General features: G+C 40.2%; 1 protein-coding gene across 1 annotated transcript in view; it reads right to left on the bottom strand.

The window, feature by feature from the left end:
• Positions 1-25,421, bottom strand: part of LOC124153901 (histone-lysine N-methyltransferase SETD1A) — a 236,868-nt gene that overhangs the window by 23,766 nt on the left and 187,681 nt on the right. The window lies entirely within an intron of this gene.

Genomic DNA, 25,421 nt, shown 5'->3' with positions numbered 1-25,421 from the left:
TATCCATGATGCCCACTAGGAAACTGTCACTACATTTACGAGTAACGTTTTTAGTGACTTCATAACTCAGGAATATCCTTAAATATTACTTTTAATGAGACATAATTTCATTAAGGGACAGTAGTAAGATAACAAAAAATCACGAAATTAAAAAAGCCGCGTAATCACTTTATCCACTACCTCGCAATATACTTCATTAATGTACCGTATTAGGTTCCACAACACCAGCCATCAAATAAAAAATGGCAAGGACAAGGATATATAGTAAAATTCCAATATTCTCTTTGAACTTGCAAGGCACGGCTGATGTGATGCGAAATATCATTCGACACTACATGATTACTTTCGCGTCGGACATCACTTCCAGTTCTTCAAAGCAGCTTCTACGTTTACCATTACAAAACTAAACATCTCTTCTTCAAGCATAAATAAGTAAGTATATATATTTCGCTATAAATTGGAGAGCGGCTATTCACGACGCACGGGACATTCCTCAGCGAGGGAAAGGGCGAGGGAAAATGGAAAGGAATGGCAGCAGGAATCTCAGTTTCGTAAGAGTCGTCTGGCGAGGCCAGAATCGGTCGTACACCTTTTAAATCTGCGTCTTTGTAGGTCTTTGTGGCGGGCCCATGGGGTAAGGAGGCGTTAGCTCCCTCCTCGCTTAAATGGCTAAACACCCCCACCAATCCACTGCACACCCTCCCCTAAGTCCCCTTGATCGCATTCACCCTCCACTCCCCCCACGGCTTTTTTTTTCTTCCCCCGATGTTGTTCGAGCCGCGTATCGCCGAGCTACGTTCCGTCTCCTCTAATGCTGTGGTTCAAATGTCTCGCTTTCATTTTCTCAGAGTTACTGACATAAATTAATCAGTTTAACTTGCACAAGTCAGCCCAAATCAGGAAAAAATGGAGATTAATCATTAGAATTAAACTCGGAAAAATACATGATCGATGATAAATTGACAAGTGCATTTATTAGAGTTATGTAAAGAATCAAATGTAGTACTCAGAACAACAATGTAACTTATACATAAGGATCCATAGGTTTATATAAGGTCACATAAGGATACGATGAAAGTAAAGTTCCAACTATATAGGCTCGTCCAGCTCGTATATCTTCTCCTTAACATTACTATTTACACAAAAAAAACTATAGTTATCGATGACGAAAAGTGCCCTACCAACGGAAACCAACTAGAGCCTTCGAAATCAAATCCATTTAGTATTTGGTCATCTTCAAACTATTCAATGCTCGTCATACTTATAATTGATTAAATATAACCTTCACTATTTCCAATCAATATTTTGATTTGATGAAACGCGTGACCCATTGTCGATATGCAAAATTTAAGCAAGTATTAATTAAAATTTACATTTAACTACCATGAGAAGCATGTAGGCAATGATATGAATGTAGAAAGAGTAAAAAAGAACGCTATCAACTTTACATCACACTTTAACAAAACTTTTATTTCATTCATAGAACAAGGATTATAGACAGGGATAAATTATTTTCTAGTCCGTCCAGAAGATGATGGCACAAAACCGTAACAATAATTTGAAATACACCTAATTAAGGCAAGCATGAGGATCTTGAGGGATGAAAACCAATTAAAAGAACCTTATTCATTCTCGGAGAGGAAGAAAACCTCCCAAACATATCGGATGAGCTGAATGAGAACCTATCTTTTACGGCCTCTTCTATTGCATGTTTCGGGAGCTTCATTATTTTTGGCATTATCTACGACACTTTCCACAGTTCAGAACACTGTTCATACATCATTTCATCATTTTAAAAATTGCAAGCACTCGTGAAATAGCAAAAACTAAGGAGCTCTAATCAGGTATCACAATCTGGAACGCGATTCAGTATTGGTGATTTCCCGTGGTCCACAAAAATAGCCGCGCCCTTCTCGCATCGATACAGCCGTCAAAATAACGCGTACCCAGCCCCCTCACCTTTACCGCGAGCCTATCTCCCCAATGGGATGGACGGGGCGGACTTAAACCCTTGCCTTCTCTCCCACCGCCCCAGACGAGGCGATAAATCGAATATAAAATAAGCCACGGCGGCGGCGGAGAAGGTGGCACCACTTCAACCTTTGCCACCACTGCCAGCACGATAGTTCCCGCGACGAGGATCCACACAACACCTGAAGTCTCACGAATTTCGCACCCCAGGAAAAAAATGTATAAAAAGAAATGCAACGGGGAAATATTTTAGGGGTTTCTGAGAAGGCCCAAGCAGTGTAACTCCTCGTTTCTTTTAGTTTGACAATTGTCTCCATTTTATTATTGCTTTAAGGCTATACACGAGACAACAAGATCTAAAAAAATCAAAATCTCGGAAAAAATCATAATTAACGCTACAAATATTGAAAATCGAGTTATTTTTTATTTATTTTTATTTTTTATTTTATTATGAAACCACCGGATACAGCTCTCATTGGCCATTTTACACCGGGGTGTTCAACAAATGTAACAAGTAAACTTACACAAACGACCATGCCCTGGTCCGGGGAAACCTACCCAGGCGGGACTCGAACCCGCGACCTCTTGTTTGGCAGGCGAGAACGTTACCCCGCCGCCACCGAGGCCGGCGACTGGAATTGGCCGGCCGTTATAACCGGCCGTTTTAACTGCAAATTAACCGGCCGTTATAACTGCAAATAATGAGTAACAAAATCCCATTTGCGTAAATCAAGGAGCCCCACCGAACATTAATCACACAGGAAAGGAAAGGGACTGATTTCAAGTTTTTTTTTACGGATTTCGAGGCCTGGCTTATAATTCCCATAATTCTCAAAAATTACCTACTTCTTAAATATGAAAATATTACCTCAGCATTTTCTCACGGGTAAAAGTTTTAAGCCTGAGAGAGGTCATTGTTGAGAAAGGTAGGTGTACACTCTTTTTTCCAATAACTTTAAAATTATGAGTTGAGTTTTAAACTAGCAATATGCCATAATTAAAAGAAAATAATGACACCGATCAAAAGGCAGTGTTAAGAATCGAGAAACATTGGACATTTTCCAAGGCTCATTCTTCTAAGATACTCTCTACTAAGATCTTTATAATATTAAGACTGGCACGTAGTCTTTACCCAGAGAGGATACTATTCCATCTCTCCATTTCCAGTTGGATAATTTTTTTCAAGTTACGATCAGATCCGAGCCCGAAACCGTCCAAGCTCTCCTCCGTCGGGGAAATCTCGCGAGGTGATTCAACCGAGCCATTCCTCCCTTGCTAAGGGGTTGCCCCACACTAAACCCTTTCCCTGCCACCCCCAAAACCATGCTTCGCACTTCCACGACCCCTCTTAGCACAATGCGATCATCAAAGCAAAGCTAGATCCGTGTACGATTTGCGAGGTTTCCCTCAGCGCGGGTGGGAGAGAGAATTTGTGGCTGTGGTTGACTGGAGGTATTGAACAGCTGGAGGAGACTCCCGTGAACTGCCAAGTGAGCGCGGATTTCCACGGGATGCCGATTTGGCTAGTATGTTAAGAAATATTCCGATTTGGCAGTATTACGAGAAATATTCTGATTTTCGAAAGCAAAACCCTTTGTTCCAGCTTCAACGTCGATGACATCATAACAAATCAGATATGGAATCCATAATGATCTATTTTCGTAGGTCTATCACTATAGTCTGTTGATTATCAATAGTATCCGACTGCATAAGCTGACCTATTTCCGAAGGCTATCAATTTTTATTGATTGCAGTCATAATCACTCGTCGTATAAGCTTAGGATAGAGAATACACGCATTGCTAAAATTAGGTGATGAATTAGCCATATTTTGCTTGGGTTATCCCTAGAATATGCTATGAAATGAATAGTGAACATAAATTAACCTAGAGTGTGAGCATGAAGGTTCTTCATCTCTCATGAATAATCGAGAAAATAAAGTGTGACCTTTCCAAAGGGTGATAGCATATTGACTAGTTTAGACAAAATAAAAAAATATTTTGGCTAACAAACGAAATTTATAAATTCTTATGACGAAATTTATAGATTCTTATAACAAGAAAACGAATGTCTAAATAAATTCGCTCTTAATATGGTCGACTGAAATCATTAAAACATAAAAATAATAGAGTTACACGCACGCAGGCGACGGATTTCTTCGTTTTTATAAGTCTAAATTCCCAGATTTGCAGCTATCTCGTGGGTGTTTATTTAATTGTTGGTTGCAGTAAAAAAATCACAGTAAAGTCATGGCACAGTTTCAAGTGAGCGAATATGCTTGCCAAGTATCCATAGAGAATATTACAAAGTTAATTTTTTGCAAACAGTGAATAAAATGTTAATTGGATTGAAATAAAATCTTTACTTGTTCACAATACAGCCAAAATCGACAATCAAGAAGTGTTGTGACAGCATGCTGATCGCCTAGGCTGGGATTTGCATCGCGGTCGAGAAGAGGGAAATCTGTGTAAAGGGGATTTTGGGAATGGAAATGGTTCGGGGCATATGTGATCGCGGGAGGGTGCCAGAAGTGGGTGGGGAGGCGTGAGAAGGCTAATTCGTCGTAATGCGGAGAGGAGATGGGGGAAGGAGGGAGCATTACTAGGATGGAGTGGCGGAGGATAAGGAAAAGGGTTGGGTTACATCCACCGCGCCGCGGGTACGAGAGCACATTTACTCCCAGCTAACACACACAAAAACACAAACATATACATATGTTTCGGCTCGCGAATCTCCCACACGACTCCAGAATGAGCAATGCGCAAGAGCATTCCGTGACGAGAGGGCGATAACCGGAGGAGCGGTCGGGGACGCAAAAGTGCATCTGCTCTTTTACGGAATCGCTCACCAATGGTCGCGCATTTCCCTTCAGGTGATGTCGAAATTATAATACTCCCATTGCCACGGCTATGAGAGGGCCTAGGATTCTCTATTACAACGGTTTCCAATTGGTAGTGCCTGAACTTCACAAAAACTCAGGCCGATTTTGTTTGAGTTTCCGGAAAATTCCTCGAGCACAATAACTATAATCCACATAAATACAAAATCACTTTCAATGCCCAAGTTCTAGTCAATGGGGGATCGGGTGGTGCGGCGGTATATCCCGTGGGTGGTGGAGGATCTCACAAATTTCCCGTAATCTGATTCACTGCTTAGTGGAAGACACTTCAGCAACAAAAAATCGTCAGTCTGATACAGCGTTTACCCACGGTTCCTTTGAAGCCTTTCGTAACGAGCAACTTATGCCAACGCCCGATATCTCTCCACCCTTCCCTTCCTCATGGCTAACATGACCTAAGCTATCGATCCCCTCCGCAACGAATTTACAGCAGCTGCATGATAACATTCTCTTTGAGGTAGATAATAATAAAATATATTTATGTTAAGAACGAGTACCTTTTTTATTATCGCCGAAGTTTTTCCTGAGATGAGCAATGTGGTCTGCGGAGAGTCTATTTCACATCAACAAGTGCTTGAGAACAGCCGGGTCAACTTAACGAAGGACCAAAGCGACCTAGGATCAAATCCTGGGAGTACTAGTGAATAGGCTCAATAAAATTTGCACTGCTCGAATTTCAGACTGCCGTGAATATAGCAGCTAGACCAGGCAAAGGAAAGGATTACCGCCTATTTCGGTTCTTAGGGGATAAATATCGTAGGCAACACACTATGTGCAAGTCACGGAATGTATATAATCGAAAATTAAATGATGTTGTTAGCTAAAATCCACCGAGAGAAGATGTCACGTGAGGAAAGACAAGAAACCACGCATTCAGGCTTCACTTCATTACGTGATTTAACATTTACCCTTCGCAGATTGACATGAGTGATGGCGATTCAGAACAGCTATGAATATAAAAGTAAAAAGATAAATTATTCCCATTTAATAAGCGGTAAGGGAAAGACATCAAAAATATAAATCTGAAGAACTACTGTTTGCGGAAGACGCAGACTTCAAGCTTTACGAGAAGATGAAAGGAAGCGGAGAAGATGAGTCGGAGGGAGTCTAGAGAAATAAGGGAGAACATATGAAGGCATATCGGATGCGAAATAGAAATATCGTGCGTGGACGGGATATTGGAAGACATATTTGATTAGGAAACCTTTCATATGCCTTTACTTGGCATGTACGACAAATACTAAACCTCGCACAATGATTATCTTAATTACGAAACCTTAATTACAAAACACACTATTCGTATAATAGGTTCACTTACATTTATGGTAAGTTCACATGAAACTCGACACAAAAATTTAACAATATACTCTACATTCCAATTATACACTACAATGTAAATCTTCCCATCATCGCGGCTAGCAGCAAACACTGCAGTCTGAAGTACCCAGTTTTCTTATTCTCCAATTCTCTTGCACCTTAAACCTTTCCACCGTTGATTTCAGCAAACTACGAGTATCACTCAAACAAGCACCCTAGAACCTCCTACAATTACCTCGATACAAAATGAGCAGGATGGCTCCCACAAACTCTAGCAGATAAGTAACGACTTCAAAACAATTAAATTTGCCTACCTATTACAACCTGAGCGTTTTAACACCTTCGTTATTTTGTCATAATTTTGTCTCGGAAAGAATAATGTTCAAAACCAAGTCTTAAGGTTAATTAATGAACCACAGGGTCGATACAATTAGGCAAAAGCTATCGAAATGTGTAGTGGAGCTCAAAAACAATTTCCAATACTACGAGAGGTACTGAATATCTTAAGGCACTCCTTTAGCCAATGGTCTAGAAGTTATTATATGATATATTCATCGCTAGTTTCGACATAAAGCCTCATTTCATTTACGCGTGCTTCCATTGCTAAAGCAGTAACCGAAGCCTTAAGTGCATAGCTTACAATACAATCCAAAATATAACCTTTTTCTTCAAGACTACGGATTTTGACACTAAACTCAAGCGTGCTCGGCATTACAGACTGTTTTCACGGCTGTCGAAAATAAAGAAACCTGCCCGATTCGGACAACTTTTTCATGGACTAAATCCCCTATTTCACCACGGTTAACATTCCTTCCCTTGGACGTGTGACTTCCCGTGACTTGAAAAAAAAACCTCGATCCATCATCGCGGAAGTCTGCGCACAAGAAGACTCAAACCGCACACACAAACACACGAGCACAATGCCACACCTCTGTCTTCCACCCCTGCCCCAACCCCCAATTCCTTTGCCCGACCGCCCACCCCCTAAAAAAAACTCTTCTCCCCTCTTTGCCCCCTCCAAAATCCCACCCGGCCCTTAATCCTCCCCTCACGGGAGCGACCTTCGCCCTTCCCCACTCCTCACGCGCCCCCGTCCTCTTAACAGGATCGAAAGGCATTCTTCGCCACGGAGTCAGTCACGGCACACACCGCACACCGAGGGAGAAATGGCCGGGAGCGCTGCCCACCGCAGCGGCTATTAGCCATCCTACCTCCGCGGTGCACCGATACCTCTAAAAGTCATACCATTTCAACACCACCGTCAATCCCGATTTTTTCATACAACACATCGTGGGGCGAAAAATTATACAATTGGAATTAATTTATTACCGTTACCTCTTGTAAAATATACCATGGGTCGTTTTGGCCCATGATATATTTTACACGAGGCAATATATAAGAGCTAAACAACTCGGTAAAAAGCAGTCGACAGTGATGCAAAGAAAAAAATAAACACAACAGCAAGGTTCAGTAAATTTTAAAAAATGACAAGAAAACAAAGGAGAAAAAAATAAAACATAAACCTATACAAGCATATACATAAAATTCCATCCCAAATACGGATATCCGGGTATCTAGCCGCAAAAAATTTCCAGACATTTTAAATACATTGGAAACAATATCACTATTTATTCAGAGTAAAACGTTCAGGTCTAACAGAAAAACGTAGCACAATAATATAATATTCTATATATTATAATGTGCTAACCCCAATATATTAAATATGCTAAATCGAAACTTGAAGCACGTGCGTGATGGAAGAGCTCCATATCGTTAATGAAAGACATTTTGTTTCTTCCACAAGTTTATAAAATTAATATTTTATGACCGGTTTTGGTTATTACACCATTATCAAATACCTAATAATGGTAATAACCGAAACCGGTCATAAAATATACATTTTATAAACTTGTGGAAGAAATAATTTGTCTTACATTATTAATAATGCAGCGGCGTCGCCTCTGCTTCGAAAATAGTCATACCTTAAAATAAATTAGTGGAATAAAACACAGTTTTTTTCGCTTCATTATTAAAATAGAGTTCCACAAAGTTGAGTCTGATAAGATAGAGATAATGAATAAATATTAAGTTATTTTATGCAGCCCAAAAACAGCACGAGATCGATTAAAGAAGACTCACAATGACAAAAAAAAAACAATCAACTAATAGCAAGCATAACGTAAAAACCATGACCAAAATAATATTCAACAGTATTATGAAACAAACAATAAAGAATGGTACACTTCATAAGGTGGCTCGAGGAATAGGTGGGAAATTACCATGGAGATGGTGAGAGATAGATGAGGGGTGGAAAAAGGATCAAAATTCGGAACGCATTTTGAATGTTAGTCAATGGAAGAATGAAGTCTGAATAAAAAAGAACGTTTAAAAGACGAAAAGGCGAAGGAGAAAAATAATTAAACATGTCAATCGACCTCGTCGCGCGCAAAGGAACACGAATCGGAAAAACACAAAGATGGTCAGATGATCTGTATTTGCCATTAATAATATTTAAGAGGTAATGTATAAATAAATAAAAAATATAGGGTAAAATGAAAGAGAAAAGAAGCATATTTAAATCGGTTGTAATTAAAAGAGTCCAACTTATAAGGCATCCAGTGAGGCATGGCAGGGTCATATTGACAATCCTAGGGTGGCATGTTGATGGAGAAAGGCCTAGAGGAAGACCACGGCTCCAATTTATAGGCTAAATCAAGGATGCTGGATTCAAAAGCTACGATGAAATGAAGATGAAGGTGGAGAGATGAGAAGAAAGGAGAGTGCCAACCGTTCAAGCTGCTTCCAACCAATCTCAGGATTGAAAACCAGAGGAGGAGGAATTCCAAGACACACTGAACACCATCGTCATGAGTCAGCAATGCGAAGATCGGTTTGACGCAGCTGTCGACCGAATTCGCCCATCGGCTAATCTTTTAACACCAACATAATAGGGTGGTTTCCTATTATTATTTTATTGCCTAAATCGAAGGATTAATACTCCTGGAGTACGTATTTCACGCATATAGATTTTTAAATGACGATATCTATTTTTCGCGATTAAATTAAAAGTGAAAATTTTAAACCGCGCGAAAACGTGACGGCTAAGATTGAATGATGGGAAAAATCCGTGTGACGTCGTTCTGGTTCCCGCTGCAACAAGTGAGGTGACCTTGGGGCGAGGCTTTGAGCGCTGATACGACGCAGGATACTAGCAGGTAGTAGAGTACCCTGCTCGCTGGTTGCGCTTGGCTTAAATAAGGATTATTAATACCTTATCGAACGAAGAAAACTTTCCGACCTTAGCCAGTTTTAATAGGTGATTATTAAGACGTTTCCCTGAGCTCTGTGCCTCATTGCATACATTGGTAATCTCAGACGATGTAAAACTCCTATCTACTCGTATAGAAACTAGGTCCCTGTGACGTCACGTGGAGTGGCATCGCATGGGCGCCAATCTGGCCTTTTTCAAATGAGAAAAAAATTGACCCTTACCATTCGTCTAAAACGGTATTTCTAAAACCAAATAATTTGTATATTATGAATACACTAATGGTGGGTAACGACTCGCAAATAATGCCTTTCGTTTTCTTTGATGTAGGAAACTACCCTTTTCTTTTATTTTACTTCCGTCTTCGCTTGCTCTATGTAGCTCATCCGTGGTGTTCTCTTGCCGCTCTCCCATTTGCCCTTCAACGATTGTTTTCGTGAGGTCCCCGTGCCTTATGATGTACCCCATTAAGTTTTAAAATCCCATCCGCGTCTCCTTCCCAATATTTTACGGCGACTTCGTTCTAATCTTCTTAAAATTTCCGCGTCGCTCAAAAGATCTTCAAATTTATCATTATCAATATTGCGTATCACCTCATTTCGAATACTTCGATGGTTCATACCATTCGCTAAATTTCGAGTTGTTGCCAAACTTTTAGGAAGAAACTTTGAAAATCCATTGAAAAAAATTCATCGCAGTTCCCTAGTTTCAGAAAACCAATTTTACATCCAATTCCAACTCACTATAACATCAAAGACGTGATTTTACTTATTCCCATTGTGAAATCTTGAGTTTTCATGTTCAACCAGTTTCGACTATTTTAAAATCATTTTCATGTCAATAGATTGAAGGATAGACAAGAAGAATTGAAATTTTAAAAATCACTTCGAAATAATTAATTCCACCATGTAAAAGCGCAGATCCATTTACTATTGCGGATTAATTAGTAGTAGCCAGGATTACGGAGCCATTTTCTATTCCCACCACACTAATATTCAACCCTTCCATTTTTCTAACACGCTCCAAAGCCACAATCCCAACCTCTAACCCGCCCCCATCCTACAACCTCTTCCTGGCCTATATGAGTCACCTCCGCCCCCGAGGTGAGCCGACTTCGGCCCCGCCGCCCCCGGTTGCCACGCGATGGGGCTCAGCGGGGGGCTAAGCCGCGGGAGGAGGGGCGAAGGAGTGGGATCCCGTCCGTCGGGCGGATTTGGCCGCTAAGCATTTGTGAGGAGATTGTCTTGATTGACTGAGCTAAGCCCGGCTAACGACCTGCTCTCGCCGGCGTCGCAGCCGACGCCTGGCCGACGCGCACGCCGAGAGAGATCCCGCGCACACAGCAAGACGATGGGAGAAAGCTAATGATGACGATGATGAAGCGGTGGCGGTTCGACGGCTGAAGAGGGCGTGACAGCCACATTGCGTGCGATTTGCGTTTCCAAGTCCTTCTTCCCTCCACACACTTTCCCGGGCGACTCGGGAATTAATCCCGGGTCCTCCACGGCCGAGCTCCGTCAATGCCGACGGCTTATTGACCTCCCGCCAAATTTCGAGTTCATGCCTCGTCAAGAGATGAGTTACGCATCACTTTCGTGAATTTTTTTCATGCACGCCTTCATCATTGTCCTCCGCCGATTGTCCTCAAGAATGACTATGTTTTCCGGGTAATATATTCATGAAATTTCGTTTGAGTATCGTAAATTTCCGTTTTGCTGCAAGAAAATTCTTAAAGCCTAGCTACAGAAAAGCCTAACTGAAACAGAAATGTAGTTTATTCTAAAATGTAATTCATCGAACAAGTAGTAAAAAAGTATAATAATAAAACAATAACATTAGGGCTATGATAAATGGCCCCATTTTGGAGTACTTTTAGTTAACGTCATATAAATATTTTCACTTTAATATCAAATAAATTTAACTTAAATATTAAAGTCAAAAATACAATAAATAAATGATAATAGAAAATAGCTGTTGGCTCCAAAAGAGAGGAAAAGAAAATTCGAAAAGTAATTACAAGGTAATACGAGTGCTATTTTCTAATTTCACCATTCATCATAGAAGGGCGTCACAAATGAGAACAGTATTTTTTAAACAATAAATAAGAATTGATCAAATAAAGCATATGAAACGACAGGCGCAGTCATTTTAACGCGGAGAAAGAAAGCAATGATGATGGCGGCGATGATGCGGACGTTCCATTACTGACGAGGACGCTACTGTACCGGGGCGCGCGAAATACGCACGTCGTACTTCTTCCTTCAGCCGTTCCCTCTCGTCGCTCCCCTGGGCGAATCGGGAATTAATCCCGGGTCCTCTACACCGTGGCCGCGTGAACTTCAGCGGCTTATTTCCCTTCCGCCACTTCGAAGCTCCCTTAATCGCCCGCTGCTGTCTCCCATCTGAGTTTTCCTCAACAAAGGCGTTTGCCAAACTTAACGGTACCAGCCAAAGAAGTAGGATAAGTGTAAGGAGGGTAAGCACGTCGAGAAAATAGAATTCAGGAGGCGCATGATTCGTCTCTTTGGGAAATGTACAACAACCAATAGGCGAGATTTCCATAAAAAGGCGTGTAGCGAATTTAGCAGAGAAATAGGCGAGAGAATGAAAAAACGTATCACTAGATATCAACGGGTATTGTTTCAATTACAGTTTCATTTCTTGATAGATTTCAATATTTTCCGTGGAAAAATCGTGTACCTATCCTTTCTACAATAAAATGTCTCTCATTTTAGCATGACTATATTAAACGTGGTGCCGCTCCAAAAATAATGTTTTCCGAATCACCCTGAGAGATGCCTAAATTGCTCAAGTTATCGAGCCTATGGAGTATGTTCCAAATCTACAAGCCCAAACATAACTGCCGGTCCACCAAACTTAAATGACTACCTGAATGCAAATCCATCGCAAAGGAAGGATTTTTATCACATTTTTTTGAGAAAAAGCTGCGAAAACACGGTTAAAAAACACTGTTAGTTCAACCTCAGCAGTATTTCTTAAATCACGCCAATTTCTTTTCCTTGTATGAAATTCAAGCAGTGTATGCAGAAGTCGATATTTGATTCTTAATACAGCCTTAAACTACAGTTTAAAATCCGTGTTTTTTGTCGGTGTTCATTATTCCCTTCTAGCGCTCTCGTAAAACGACATAAAATCAGGGCGAAATGTAACTTCAGTCAAGTCAGCATAAAGTCACCGGGCGCCTTTTAGTTGAGCTAATGGTTGATAGATTTTATAAATTCCCAGGATCAATTCCAACTGCTATCTGGATTTTTACTTTCCCACAGCGTTCTTTCATTATACCGAAACCGCCAGCTCAAAAATGTGAGCAAATAATCGAAAGGAGTAAAAGAATTGTGAGCAATATCTACAAATTCACTGTAGAAAGGAAGGAAAGTAAGACACCTATTCTTTTCGCAACGGAGCCCGCTTTTGAATTCGAGGATCAGAATGTAATGCCTTCAAAATTTCGGCACATTCTAGAAGCTTTTCCAACAATAATCTACCTATTTCTGATCTCATTTTCTTCTTTACTTTTGCCTTCCACCAAGTCAGTCAATGCAGTTAATAGCAGACATCCAATTTATGATTGATATATTACCACTATCAGAATGATCAGGATCGATTGAAATTTGCGAGATTTATATCCCTCTGCATTCGAGCAGCGCGATCCATAGCGATACTGAAAACTATATCGTAAATGGACGACTGCGTAAAAGTCTTGGGGGGTTAATCTTTCCCTCAGGTACAGAAGCAATCCCCAAGGAAGAAGCATGGCCATACGTTAGAGGGATCAACAAGATATTACTCACTGTCACTGTAAACTGTGAGGTTGATGGGGTTTCTCGCTGGATTCCCTCATTAAATCGGGGAAACTTCACATTAATCCAATTATAAAATGCTTTGAACGACTTTTATAAACTTTGTGATTAAACTTTGGAAACTTATATGGTCTATATTCATGAAATAAATTAAAGTGGGCAATGAAATGATGACAGTTATCACGCAGATTTATGGTAGGAAAGATGAACGATCACCATTAAAATGTTTGAGGATAGATTATGATCTCATTCTAATATAATATTTATTAACTAGTTATAAAATGTATGAATCCAGTTTTTTATTATATCAAGACGCTGACTTAAGGAAACAGTAGGGTTCAAACTAAAAAACTACCAAAAACTCACCCATCATACGTTCAATGGTGTCAGGCTCAACTTTGTGGAAGTTAAAGTTCACAAATGAAAAAACGACTTCGTTTTCTTCCACTAATTTATTTTCACGGTACGACATGTTTCGGCCTTGAGCGGTCATTTACAAATCTTTGTACTCGTAAATGACCGCTCAAGGTCGAAACATGTCGTACCGTGAAAATAAATTAGTGGAAGAAAACGAAGTCGTTTTTTCATTTATGAACTCACCCATCCTTTCTTGATTCAATACATTTTCTTTTGACTACTTTTCTAACCTGAGCAATGTACTCTGCTGTAATAAACATATGAAACATAATGTAACTCAATGTAACTGGAAGAATCTCAATACATATTCAACCACTGTCCGTCTTAGCATAGTGTAGTATCAATTGCATGATACTCTACTTATTGTTAGTCCTAGTGAACGTCTAAAACATAAATCAAATTTTCAGAGGGAATACAAGAGCTATCATTACAACTTAAGAGCAAAAATACTACAGCATGACAACTGATAATTACGTTATGAAATGGTACAAATCACCATGTGACTCGATACCATTACCATGAGAAAACGAGGCTTATGTCTTCCTAACGTATCAAATGTCAATGTGGTTAATAATATACACCTACTGCACGTGTTAACAAGAAGATTTGATGCTTATCACGAGGAAATAAAACGCGCGGGCGAAATAAAACGACGAAATAACGGTTCTCGCGAATGCTTATTGGCAAACTTTTTTTTTCGACTCCGACACGATAAAGATTTTTTCAATTCGACTTCTAAAGGGCATCGAGAGGATAAAATACAGCTCCGAAATAGACTTTGAAAAAAAATGAGAATACTAAACTTGAGGTGGGCGACGATAAGAGAGAGGCGCTGCGCGTCATCCATAAAAAGCAGATAAATCTAATGCCTCGAGTCCGCGAATGCATTAAGTCCCGAGTAGGGTGGGGTGTGCGGGCGGTATATATGGAGGAGAAGAGCGGCGAAGGGGGAAGTGGAAACCGCATTTCGATTTAACGGAGATCCCGGCCAACGAGCATTGACTGAGCGAGGGAAAGGCACGGTTACCCGCTCTAAATTAGGCGATTGCGTTTAGCACGAATCTTACGAAAGAGGATCCTCAACTATGCCTCTAAATGTGTTGCCACCTACTGCGCATTTAAATGTGTTTAAGGAAGTCGCCACTCGCGTCGCTGACAGACAATGATCCAGCCCCCACCATTAAAATATAATACAACCGCGAGCTATTTTTTTTAAATGTGATACATTGTAAAAATTACACACAGTGTGCTTGCTATTAAGAATTTTTATTAATTTTATTATTTTTTATTAATTTCATTGTTTTAATTACAAAATAATAATTGTTGTTACGTAATTTAATACGAAAAAAATTAAGCGAATTTTTTAAAATAAACTTTTATAAAATTAACCGCCCCCTGATATCATGCCGCCCGGGACCCGTGGCCCCACGCCTGCCATAGTTCCGGGCCTAGGAATACCTTTACTCGAGTACTTGAGTAAAAAAGTGGATGACATTGCACTCATCAACGCTCCGCGGACATACTTGGGAACCGATTAAAATGCGACCGAAGTGGCAACATAAATCAGCTTTATAAGGGATAGAATTGGACCTCTTCTTTGCAATCTCCTTGGCGTTTAGAGACTTAAATCACGTGTCCAAATACTCTTTCGTTCCACTGCCTTCTCTCAGGTAGGTATCAGATTCATCAATCGAAGAGAAATTTTTATATTCCTGATAGAGTGACATAAAATGTCGGCATATTTAAAGAAAACACGGAGAAGATTAAATTACAAATATTTTTCAATATAAAGAATGATATGAGGGGGAAAGAGAGAATTTTATAACCCGATCTTCCGACGTTAGCCAGCAGGAAAATATGGACGAGTAAAAATAAAAATGTTATTCCAATGATCTCTCCACCAGGTATTGCACAAAAAAAACTCATTTGGTTGATTTCTCATTTCTGATACATTTCTTTACTGACTACAAAGAAATCATGAAAAAGAGCCCATAATTACCGAAAAAAACGATAAAATAAGAGAGGGTAAAGGGAGGGAGGGCTTTCTCAAAAACTTTCTTTCATTTAAAGCTTTATTTTTCATATAAAAATACTTTCAACGACTACAAAATGCCACTTTATTACTTTGTAAGTACGACAATTCTCGATAAATGAGAGAGACATGATAGATTAAACAACGAACATTTTTGCTATAACAACGAACATTTTTGGTATCATAATAATGCAATAGAATAATCAAAATCATTACACATGGATGAAGAATAATTGCAGCCTTCTAAACATTGATTAGCAATCATCTAAATTCCCGCGAATCAAAGATGAGCGAACACATTGAAATAACTGGTTTAAATACCAACATCACTCTTACATAATTAAGTCAATCTCACTCAAACAACTTTTAGTATCGGAGGGCCGATTTACAATATTATCAATACTGAATAATTTCACATTCGACACCCTAACATCCAACTCTCAAACAGAATACCCTTAACTGATGAAGCGCATAATATCCGCAGAATTGCCATCGCACTGAATGTCTGGAATGGAATCAGCAGGAAGGTGGCAGGAGTCAATCTATTATCCACGAGCGGGTATCACGGTTTTTATTTCCCCAAAAGGACACGAGATTGGGCGGGAGCGGGAGCTGGCAATAATATACAGAAAGGCGAGAGGGCGCACAAGGGGAGAGTAGATTCAATGGGACACTGAGGTATATCTACTTAGTTGAGTACCTCCAAAAGAGCGCGGTAGGGAAGAAAAAACCCGGGTAACGAAGGGGAAAGAAGAAGCCAGCGGGGACTTGGAAGGGGGGTGGGACAAGGGAAGGAAGTTTGGGTTGAAGCAAAACGAAACAGAAGGCTGATGGCGGTTTGGTGGGTCGGCAGAAGTGGATGGGGTGACAACAGTCAAACACATTTTCGGATATCTCCGTCTCCCGGCGTCTTTTTCCGCGACGTATCAGCGATCTTTTCCGAGTCTTTGGGAGGGCTGAGCGAAGGAGGGGGGAGGGAGGGGGTGGAGGCGTTTGGAAGAGTTTCGAGAGATAGGCAAGGGGGTGGGGAGCTTGGTCGAGGAGGAGAAGGAGAAGGGGGAGGACCTGCTCCTTCCCACACCAACATCCTCCACCAGCATCGGGACTATTTTGTGATGAGAAAATACGCCCTCTCTCCTCGCAGAGAATTTAAATCAAGAAGAAAAGGTTTTTTATTTAATATTTTCATTCACTCAATTTCTAATGCTCCCGTAAATTGAAACTACACTTACTGACGTTATTTCTAAAGTAAATCATGCGCTGTACCAACAAGAAACACCTAGAACATTACTCTTAAAAAATAAAACATTCTTGTCTGATGTACTTTATAAATACAAGTACCTTAATGCAACAATTAGCGAGAAAAAACAATAACTTCACTCCCAAATATGTATAGAAACAGATCAGGAAACACAAATACTAATTTCTAAAATGACTAAACACGTTAATTATAAAAATATCAATGAACACATTCAAAGGAATTAAAAAATCAGAAATTTCGCAAAAGAAAATCCATAAAGTGAACATCGCAAAACTAAAAAAGAAACTTAATTATGAGAGCAGAATAAAAATGCAGAGAAGATCAAATTCACGTATAACCTGAGAAAAAATTTCTATCATTTAATAATATACAACAAATATATCGTTGAACAACTTGAATCTATTGAACGGTATCACGAGATTTGAAGAAAACGAAAACCAAAACGAATCCAGATATCAGGGAACCGCACCTGATGGAAAGAGGAGGTGTATATGTGGTGAAAAAGATCGCAGAGAAGGGACAGAGATGATGTGGAGGCAGGGTGGTAGGAGTAAGAGAGGCGAAGTTTACCTCCAAATGACAAAAAAATAGTCGTGGCATTTATTCCACTCTGCCGCTCCGCTAAACTTCCACCTCTTCTGCAATCTGCGCCACCTCGCTGCCTCATCTTCGATATTCCCCCTCCAACACCACCCTCTTTCTGAAACTGTTTTATTAACCTCTCCCCGCGACCCCACTCTCACACCACCCTTCTGTTTGATATCTCGAATCGCCTCCTAGCCAACCAACCAACGTTGAGCCGCAGGAGGCGAAATTTAGGAACCTCGCGCGCCCATCTCGTTACCCTCCGGCAACATATTTTATTTTTAACGCCTCATTTTCCATCGTCAACGCTCAAAACCGCCAGGTTTTATTGGCTGTAGCTGTCGACTGTATCAACGATCAGTCTGAAACAAATCGCATTGCCAACATATTTCCCCTACTAATGCCTAGGCATAAATGTACGTGAATAGCGACTACCATCAATAAAATTAGCTAGTTTAAGTTAAAAAGCAGCTTTTATAAAAATAAAAATACCAATTGATCACAATATCAATCATCATCATTAGTCAACAAAGATTGGTTTGATGCAGCTCTCCATTCGTCTTTCCTATCCAATAGCCTTTTCATAGCGACGTATGTCTTCTCTTTTACATCGTTTATGACCTGTTTTATCCCAGACGGCACAGAATCCTCCGTATCTAATTCGTATGCAGATAGTATCCATTGACAAAAGCGACAGAGCGGATAGTCAATGGATACTATCTGCATACAAATTAGATACGGAGGATTCTGTGCCGTCTGGGATGTAACTCATTCGGGGCCAATTCTTTACCCAATAGGCTACCACGATCACCTATACTAATTTTATCCACTGAAAAATTCTAAGAAGCATTCTCAAAAATTCAAGGCGTTTTATTCGTGAAGCGCTCCTCAAGGCAAATGAGCTCGCTGATAAAACATTAACATGAAAGCGAAATTACCCCAGCACTATAACAAATGAGGTCTCAGTAACTGTTAGAGGCTCTCGTGGGCAAATTAATTAATAATGGTTCTCCCCCCACAGGAAATAGACTTTTTTAGGGCCAGATTAATAGATTGATGGTAAGAGGACCAATTATTTTCCTCAAACCACGATAACATATGTATTTTAGTATAGAAGGCTCCACCAGGGGTCAAAACTCCGGACTCTTCGTCCCTGAATTAGTAGTGCCCCAACGCTTTACCCAAAAGGCTACCACGATCGCCTTTACTAATTTTATTTACTCAAAAATTCTAGGAGTTATTTATTCGTGAAACGGTCCTCTAGGCAAGTCAGCTCGCTGATAAAACGATGATAGAACTACAATCGTATTTGAGAAATACCAGTGCCAATAAATGTAAACCTATCCACAAAGAAGAACAGGGCCGTTGCAAAGAATGATAAATTGATACATAAAACAAGTATTTTGGTGTGAAGATGGAAGCATCAACTCACAATTTGCTTCTTCCTCAGAGCAAGATTTGTTAATCTGTAGAGACCACGGGTCTTCAGAAAGGCCTGACACAACCGTGATTACATTATGGAATAGAGTTTTTCAGCAAAATTATGTCCGAAACTTGAGTGCCGTTGAATAGGGAGCACCACAAGAGCATTTTGTATAGTAGCGCCTGAGAGGGGGAAGGATTCCTTTGGATGAGCTTTTCCCCGAGAGAGTAGGTCAACGCCTCTCAGGTTTCACTCCCACGCTCCCTATTATCCATTCACCCTATGATCTAGGGTCCTAAGCTCACGGCGGTCTGGACTTCCGGAGGCTAAGAATCAATACACCCATGACAAAACACAATGAATGGCAGGGCTACAAACGATAATAGCAAAAGAGATCGGACTTGAAAAATAATAGGGCACTAAAAACATGTAAGTTCGAATAATCGATATCTCGTAACAAATTTCTCGTCAATACAAAGAAGGTACGTATATCGACTGATAACTCTCTCAACACATGTTCACATTTGTTGACGGTCTGAAACAAACAAAAGGCTCCCATGAAAACGCAACGAGAAAAGACTTTGAGAAATAGATTCAAGGACAAATGTGGCAGGAGATAGGATGGCAGCGAGACAAAGAAAAGCGATATGAGTGACGACATGCATTGTGGAGGAAATATGGAATATCATGCAAAAATTGGATGTGGGTAAACCTAAAAGTTAAGAAGAGAGCGTGACTTCCGTGGGGAGATGGAAACTAGAGTCAGCTACGCAAGAGAGCAAAGCATATTTAGAGCTCAAAAGACAGCAGAAGACGAATAAAATTTGAAGAATAAATCAACCACTATCAAAAACACTTACTATGAAATAATCCTACCCGAGCTGATGTTAAGCATGATTTAAAAAATGCATTAACCTGCTTACTATTATTTCCGCGATTTTTACCCTTAACAGGCACCCAAGAAGATTTCTGAGCATTTACAACGGTAGAAAAATAGGTACTGGGAAAGTATGGAAAAAACAAAAGTTAAGCGATATGAAATGATGAAAGAGTTTCTTTTCTATTTTTCTATCAACGAATACTGCCTTTTGATGGCCTATTTACATTGAGCAACATAATAAAAAAGCAAACGACCAAGTATCGATGTTCGTGAATGCTGAGGAATTGGAAAGCCTATCCAAATTATTTTAATTAATGAAGTTCAATTCAATGAGTTAATGAGCACTATCACGTTTTTATAACTCAAATTAAATCCAAATAATATAATTCAGCTAACAAACACACTTCTAATACCAAGATTTTTACGAAATGACCATGGTTTGATACGTACGTCAGATATGAGGCAAAGGGTGAATGGTGTACTATGATTGACGTAAAACGGACGATGGGCGTGGAAAGTAATGAGACATGATCGTTGCCATAAATATTTCTTCATTTCTCAGACTTTATGGGGGACGAATTGAAATCTTACGAAATGAGAGATCTCTCTACAAAAACAAAATGAATTATCGGCCCTAAAACGTACTCGGGAGGGAAAATATTTCTTTCCGACACGGACCAGGAGGAAATTTATGATTTGTTTGAAATTTAAAAGTGACCAATCGTGTTTTAACTCCTACATTTCTGTCCCGCCCAACTAGAGACAATCGTTATCGATATTGGCTCGAGAAACAAACAAAGACCAGAGGAAATGAGAGACCTGTTTTCACGACTCCATCGAGGCAAACTTACCGAGGAGGAATGCTTTCTCTACCGATTCCGCATGCATCCGCAGACCTCTTCGGCATCTGATCATCCCTCACTCCCCCCGCCCTTCGCCTTGTCTCTCTCGGAGAGGTCGAGAAACATCCTCATCTCGGAGAAAAGGCTCCCACAACCCCCTGCGGCTTACTTCCGGAGTGGCGTGTCGTTTCACGGAGGGCTCCGCCTTCATCTGAGGCCGCGAAAGATAAAACTGAAATCGCCTTGACAGTCAAAACCCGACAAACGACAAAAGGCAATTCGCTCCCTTTTTCCACCAAACCTCTCGTCTTCTGCTCCCTAACCACTCCCCTCGATATAAAGAAAGAGAGAGCGACACACTGCGCACAACGAGTTTATTTCTTCTTCTCCTCCGATTCCCTGTCTCTTTCGCGCCCGCTCTTATCCTAATCAAATCTTCAAACTATTCATCGCTTCATCCTATTCCACATCGACGCAAAGCAAGTAAGCGGCGAAGGGGGGAGGGCAGGGCGATATGGGGCTCCCTCCGCTCGCCTCCAAAGCGGCGAGAGCAAAACAAAAAGAAGTAATACGCAATACTTACACATACAAATAAGCATTGAGTAAACATTATGACGGCATCATATATTAGAATAAGGGTAAAACATGAATGAAAAGAACTTTGTCTTTCATCAAATCTCAATAAAAACCAACATAGGTTTCAATGGTTTCAATAACTATGAGCCATAATCAAATAAATTTCTTGCCACTAACATTCTTGAAATCTGTACCAGTTTTAGAACATTTGTATGCTATCTTATGTCTTTTTTGTGATTGCTTTTGGTGATGTATATTTTGTCCGAGAATTAGAGCCGGATTAGAACGAAGACAATATTACATACCATTTAGCTTACTTTCTAATGCCACTTAGGAAGGAAATTTTGTTGTTTGTACAAAATTAGTATAGTCAGGTCATATCATTTCTCGCTAATTAATTACACTTAGCTTCGATAAATTTTCTTATGTATTACGCCTTGATACGGAATAAAACTTAAAGTGTGTTTGCGTTTGTTTATACCGATTCTATTGAAGTCAACATTTTCTTTACTGTATAAATTATAAAAATTTTAAAAATATAAAAGGCCTCGACTCTATAAATAAATATATATAAAGCTAGCAACGAATAAATACACAGTGTCACAACTAGCACAGTGTCACAAGAAACGGACCAAAAACTTCTTTTAGCGACGCATCCAGCCACATATGATCCAAACTATGAAAGATAAAGGAAAGGAAATCGCACATCACTCATCACCATTTGTAGATCACGATCGTTGATTGGCACATCTCTACGGGTTACTGAGTCACGGACTAATATGGAGATTACGCTAATGAGACAAAGAAAGGGTATAAACAGCGTGCGAGGAACAGAGAATTCCACCAGAGACCAAGCATCCCCTCCCACAGGTCAAAAACGAGCATGAGGAGAGAGCCCATTGCACAGAGGAAGCTTCCACCGGGTTAATGAAGTCCCGTTGCTCCGTTCGGCGGGGCAGCGCCGTCTTTTGTCTTCCTGGATCAAGAAGCGGTCCATTCGTCCATAACAGCCGCAGGGAGGGGATCGGCTGAGAAGGTAGCTGCCCACCTAGGCAGGCGTCCTTCTCACTCCCCTCCATCTGCATAGCTTCCGATCCTTGCAGAGCGAAACCCACGTCCCCTTTCGTCACTAATCCTCACTACAAGTAAAGCAGGTCCAGACAGTCTTTTTATGTCCCACACAATATTCGAACCCTTATTTTTTCCCCTGGAACCCAATATATATACCCCTTTCGAAAAGCGATGAATGGCTCTGTTTTCGCAAAATCTTTTGCCTTCATCAACCTAACTACCATATCAAACTCATTTCAAATATGATATTAAGGAATAAAGCGGCCATCACTGCCTGCAGTCCTTATTCAGACCAACAAAAGTAAGCAAATCTTTACACTCTGAAATAGTTAATTTTTTTCAAATTTGCTGGTAGAAGGGAAGAGAATACCTTAGAGAAGATGGAGGATCTGTGTCAAGAATGATTTGAGGGAGAAGGGTTTGACTGAAAGAGATGCCCACGATCGAGTGAAATTGAGGCGACTTATGAGGAACAACGACCCTTAACCTCAGCTGTAGATACAGAAGAAGATGCACAAGAGGACTCTTTATGTAATGGGGAACTTTTCTGTGCTTCAATACTAAAGATGGTGGAAGTTACAGATCATATATACTCCGTGCGTAATAAAACATACATGATAATAAGTTTGGGAAAGATAGATAACTATCTTAAGTCTAAAATATTCCTAAAAAGTATTACTAAAATAAATAAATTCCCGCGTAAGTGTAAAAAAAATGATTAAATTATTCGAGTTGCATTTCTATTGCTTGTCGTGGATTTAGACGAGGATGAGCTGCCAAAATGCTAGAGTAGCATTAATTTCTTCCAATATTTGTAACAATAATAACGTCGATGATCTGCGTCGACAGGGGTAAACTTAACGAAAATTTGATGCTTGAAGGATGAAAAATAAATAACTAAACACCCCTTGTATTTTTTTAGAACAGCCATCATCTCTCCATCACCAACACTTCTCCTTTTCTTGTACCCTACTGGTTACTTTTTTCTCTGTAAATCATTGACGATGATTCTGAAATGATATAAAAATGCCTCCTGGTAACATTCTAAAAGTTACATGATGTAAATTATCGAAGGGGTGATCTCAGTACCCAGAAAAAACGCGTAATTCGTGAAGTTATAGCACATACCCGCCTCAAGTACGGCAAGAGCACGCAGGGCCCGGGTTAACACGCTAATTTAGCCCGTAATTACCGTCGGTCCTGAATGTTCCTGAGAACCGCACGCATATTAAGCACTCTGACAGCCAAGCCAGAAATTCACTAATCGGGCTCTGATGTCACCGCGTAATCCGGATCCAGCGAATGCAAGCTGATCACAGGCTTCATTACCACTACTCTATATATCCAACCATAGACTAACGGAGTGCATATGATTCCATTATCCTCTGACAAGAAATTTTGCAAGTCTGACGGGCCATTTTTAGCTTTGGTAAGGAAATGTTTACCAGCCTCTAAGGCAAAGAAGTTGAGTCCGCGTTTGCCACTCCGTTTGTTAAGGGTTCGAGTCCCGCCTGAGTACATTCCATAACTCCAATGCATGTGTATTTGTACTCGTCTTTCCGTCATTAACCTCTCCAGCAAAGGTCTAATGGGGATGATTCCGGAAGGATGTGAATAAATGAATTTATACTTTAATTCTTGTGGACAGAACTTCATCAGATGAAGGAAGTAAGATATAACTTCCCCACAACAATCCCCGATGACCCAAAAGACAGATTTCACAAAATTTAAACCTTAAAAGAGAACGGGCCTTTATTTATGAAGCAAACGAAAGTTGGAGTCGTTGAAACTGATCAAAAATCGACTAATACGTCATAAAAGTCACCCCGTCAACCTTATAAAGGAAAGCCGTAAATTAGGACCATAAATCGGACTGAAATTCTCCCAACGGGTCATTTGTACAAACTGCACAATCCAATGGATCCACAAGAACTACCACACAGAAAGTTAACTTTAGAAAAGAAAAAAATGACATAGATACGAGTGTTTTCTGGTGACACAAAACCGATCCTTGCCATATGCAAGGAAGGAGGATCTAACGAGGATGGAAACCCGAGAACTGTTGACGTCCGCAATTCGCCTGCTATATCTTTAGTTAAATCTTTCACCCTCAACATATCCCATCCACGGACCCGAAATGGACAATAACACGCTATTATTCGCATTCTTCCTCGAAGCAAGAAGAAATCCTCCATAAGTCCACATCCACCCACTATAGAGAGCATATTTAACGGTCAAGACTTTGCTTCACGCTGCCACCAACCGTAGAACGGTTCTGCAGAAAAGTTGGAGAGAAAGAGAAGCAGGAGGGATAACGAGACATGGATAGATGGGTGGAGGACACGATAGGAGAACAAGAGTTGGTCCGAACTCTACAACCCGATCCTACTTTGAGGGTGTGAAATTCATTCGTCTGCGGCAGTGGTTAGCTCTACACTCACAAATCCATATCAACTTTCAAGCTGAAACTTTGTGAGAAAGATACCCACGAACCAAGCCCGCGCATTTCAGAAGATGGCCAAAGCTTTATTCAATGAAACCTACCCAAAAGCTCATCGATATTAGGCGGCCACTTTTCCTTAGAAGCAAACTTATTTCCCGAATAATAAATTTAGATTCCACCTATTTTCTGGAGGTAATTCCTTCAACGAAATGGCTAGCCGAGGAAATTTGATTGAATAAAATACTTCGGAATATCTTTTGCGAATTTCTATCTTTTAATGTAGAACCATACATTTTAAAAAGAAGATGAGAAGAGTCCTAAAGAGCCAGAATCTATATATGCACAGCCAACCTTGCGAGATATGCAACCATTATAGCTCCCTCTACACCCCGGGCATTAGCATATATAAATGAAAGCAAAAGTTTAAAACTCTAGCCAAATAATCATGCTAGCATTGGTAGAAAATAAATCATATGATTCGTTCCATCAATCTTCCATATATTCAATGACTGCTCATGATTTAATGGCTCCCTTAATTACTATTCGTTCATGAAAAACAATCACCTTTCACACCTATACAGTGGTCATCTTCTTTAGAGGCCAATTTTCCACAACC

Source organism: Ischnura elegans, chromosome 2, assembly GCF_921293095.1.
Source record: "Ischnura elegans chromosome 2, ioIscEleg1.1, whole genome shotgun sequence".
In the NCBI taxonomy this organism is placed as follows: domain Eukaryota; kingdom Metazoa; phylum Arthropoda; class Insecta; order Odonata; family Coenagrionidae; genus Ischnura; species Ischnura elegans.
This window is presented reverse-complemented; position numbering and strand designations above follow the sequence as displayed.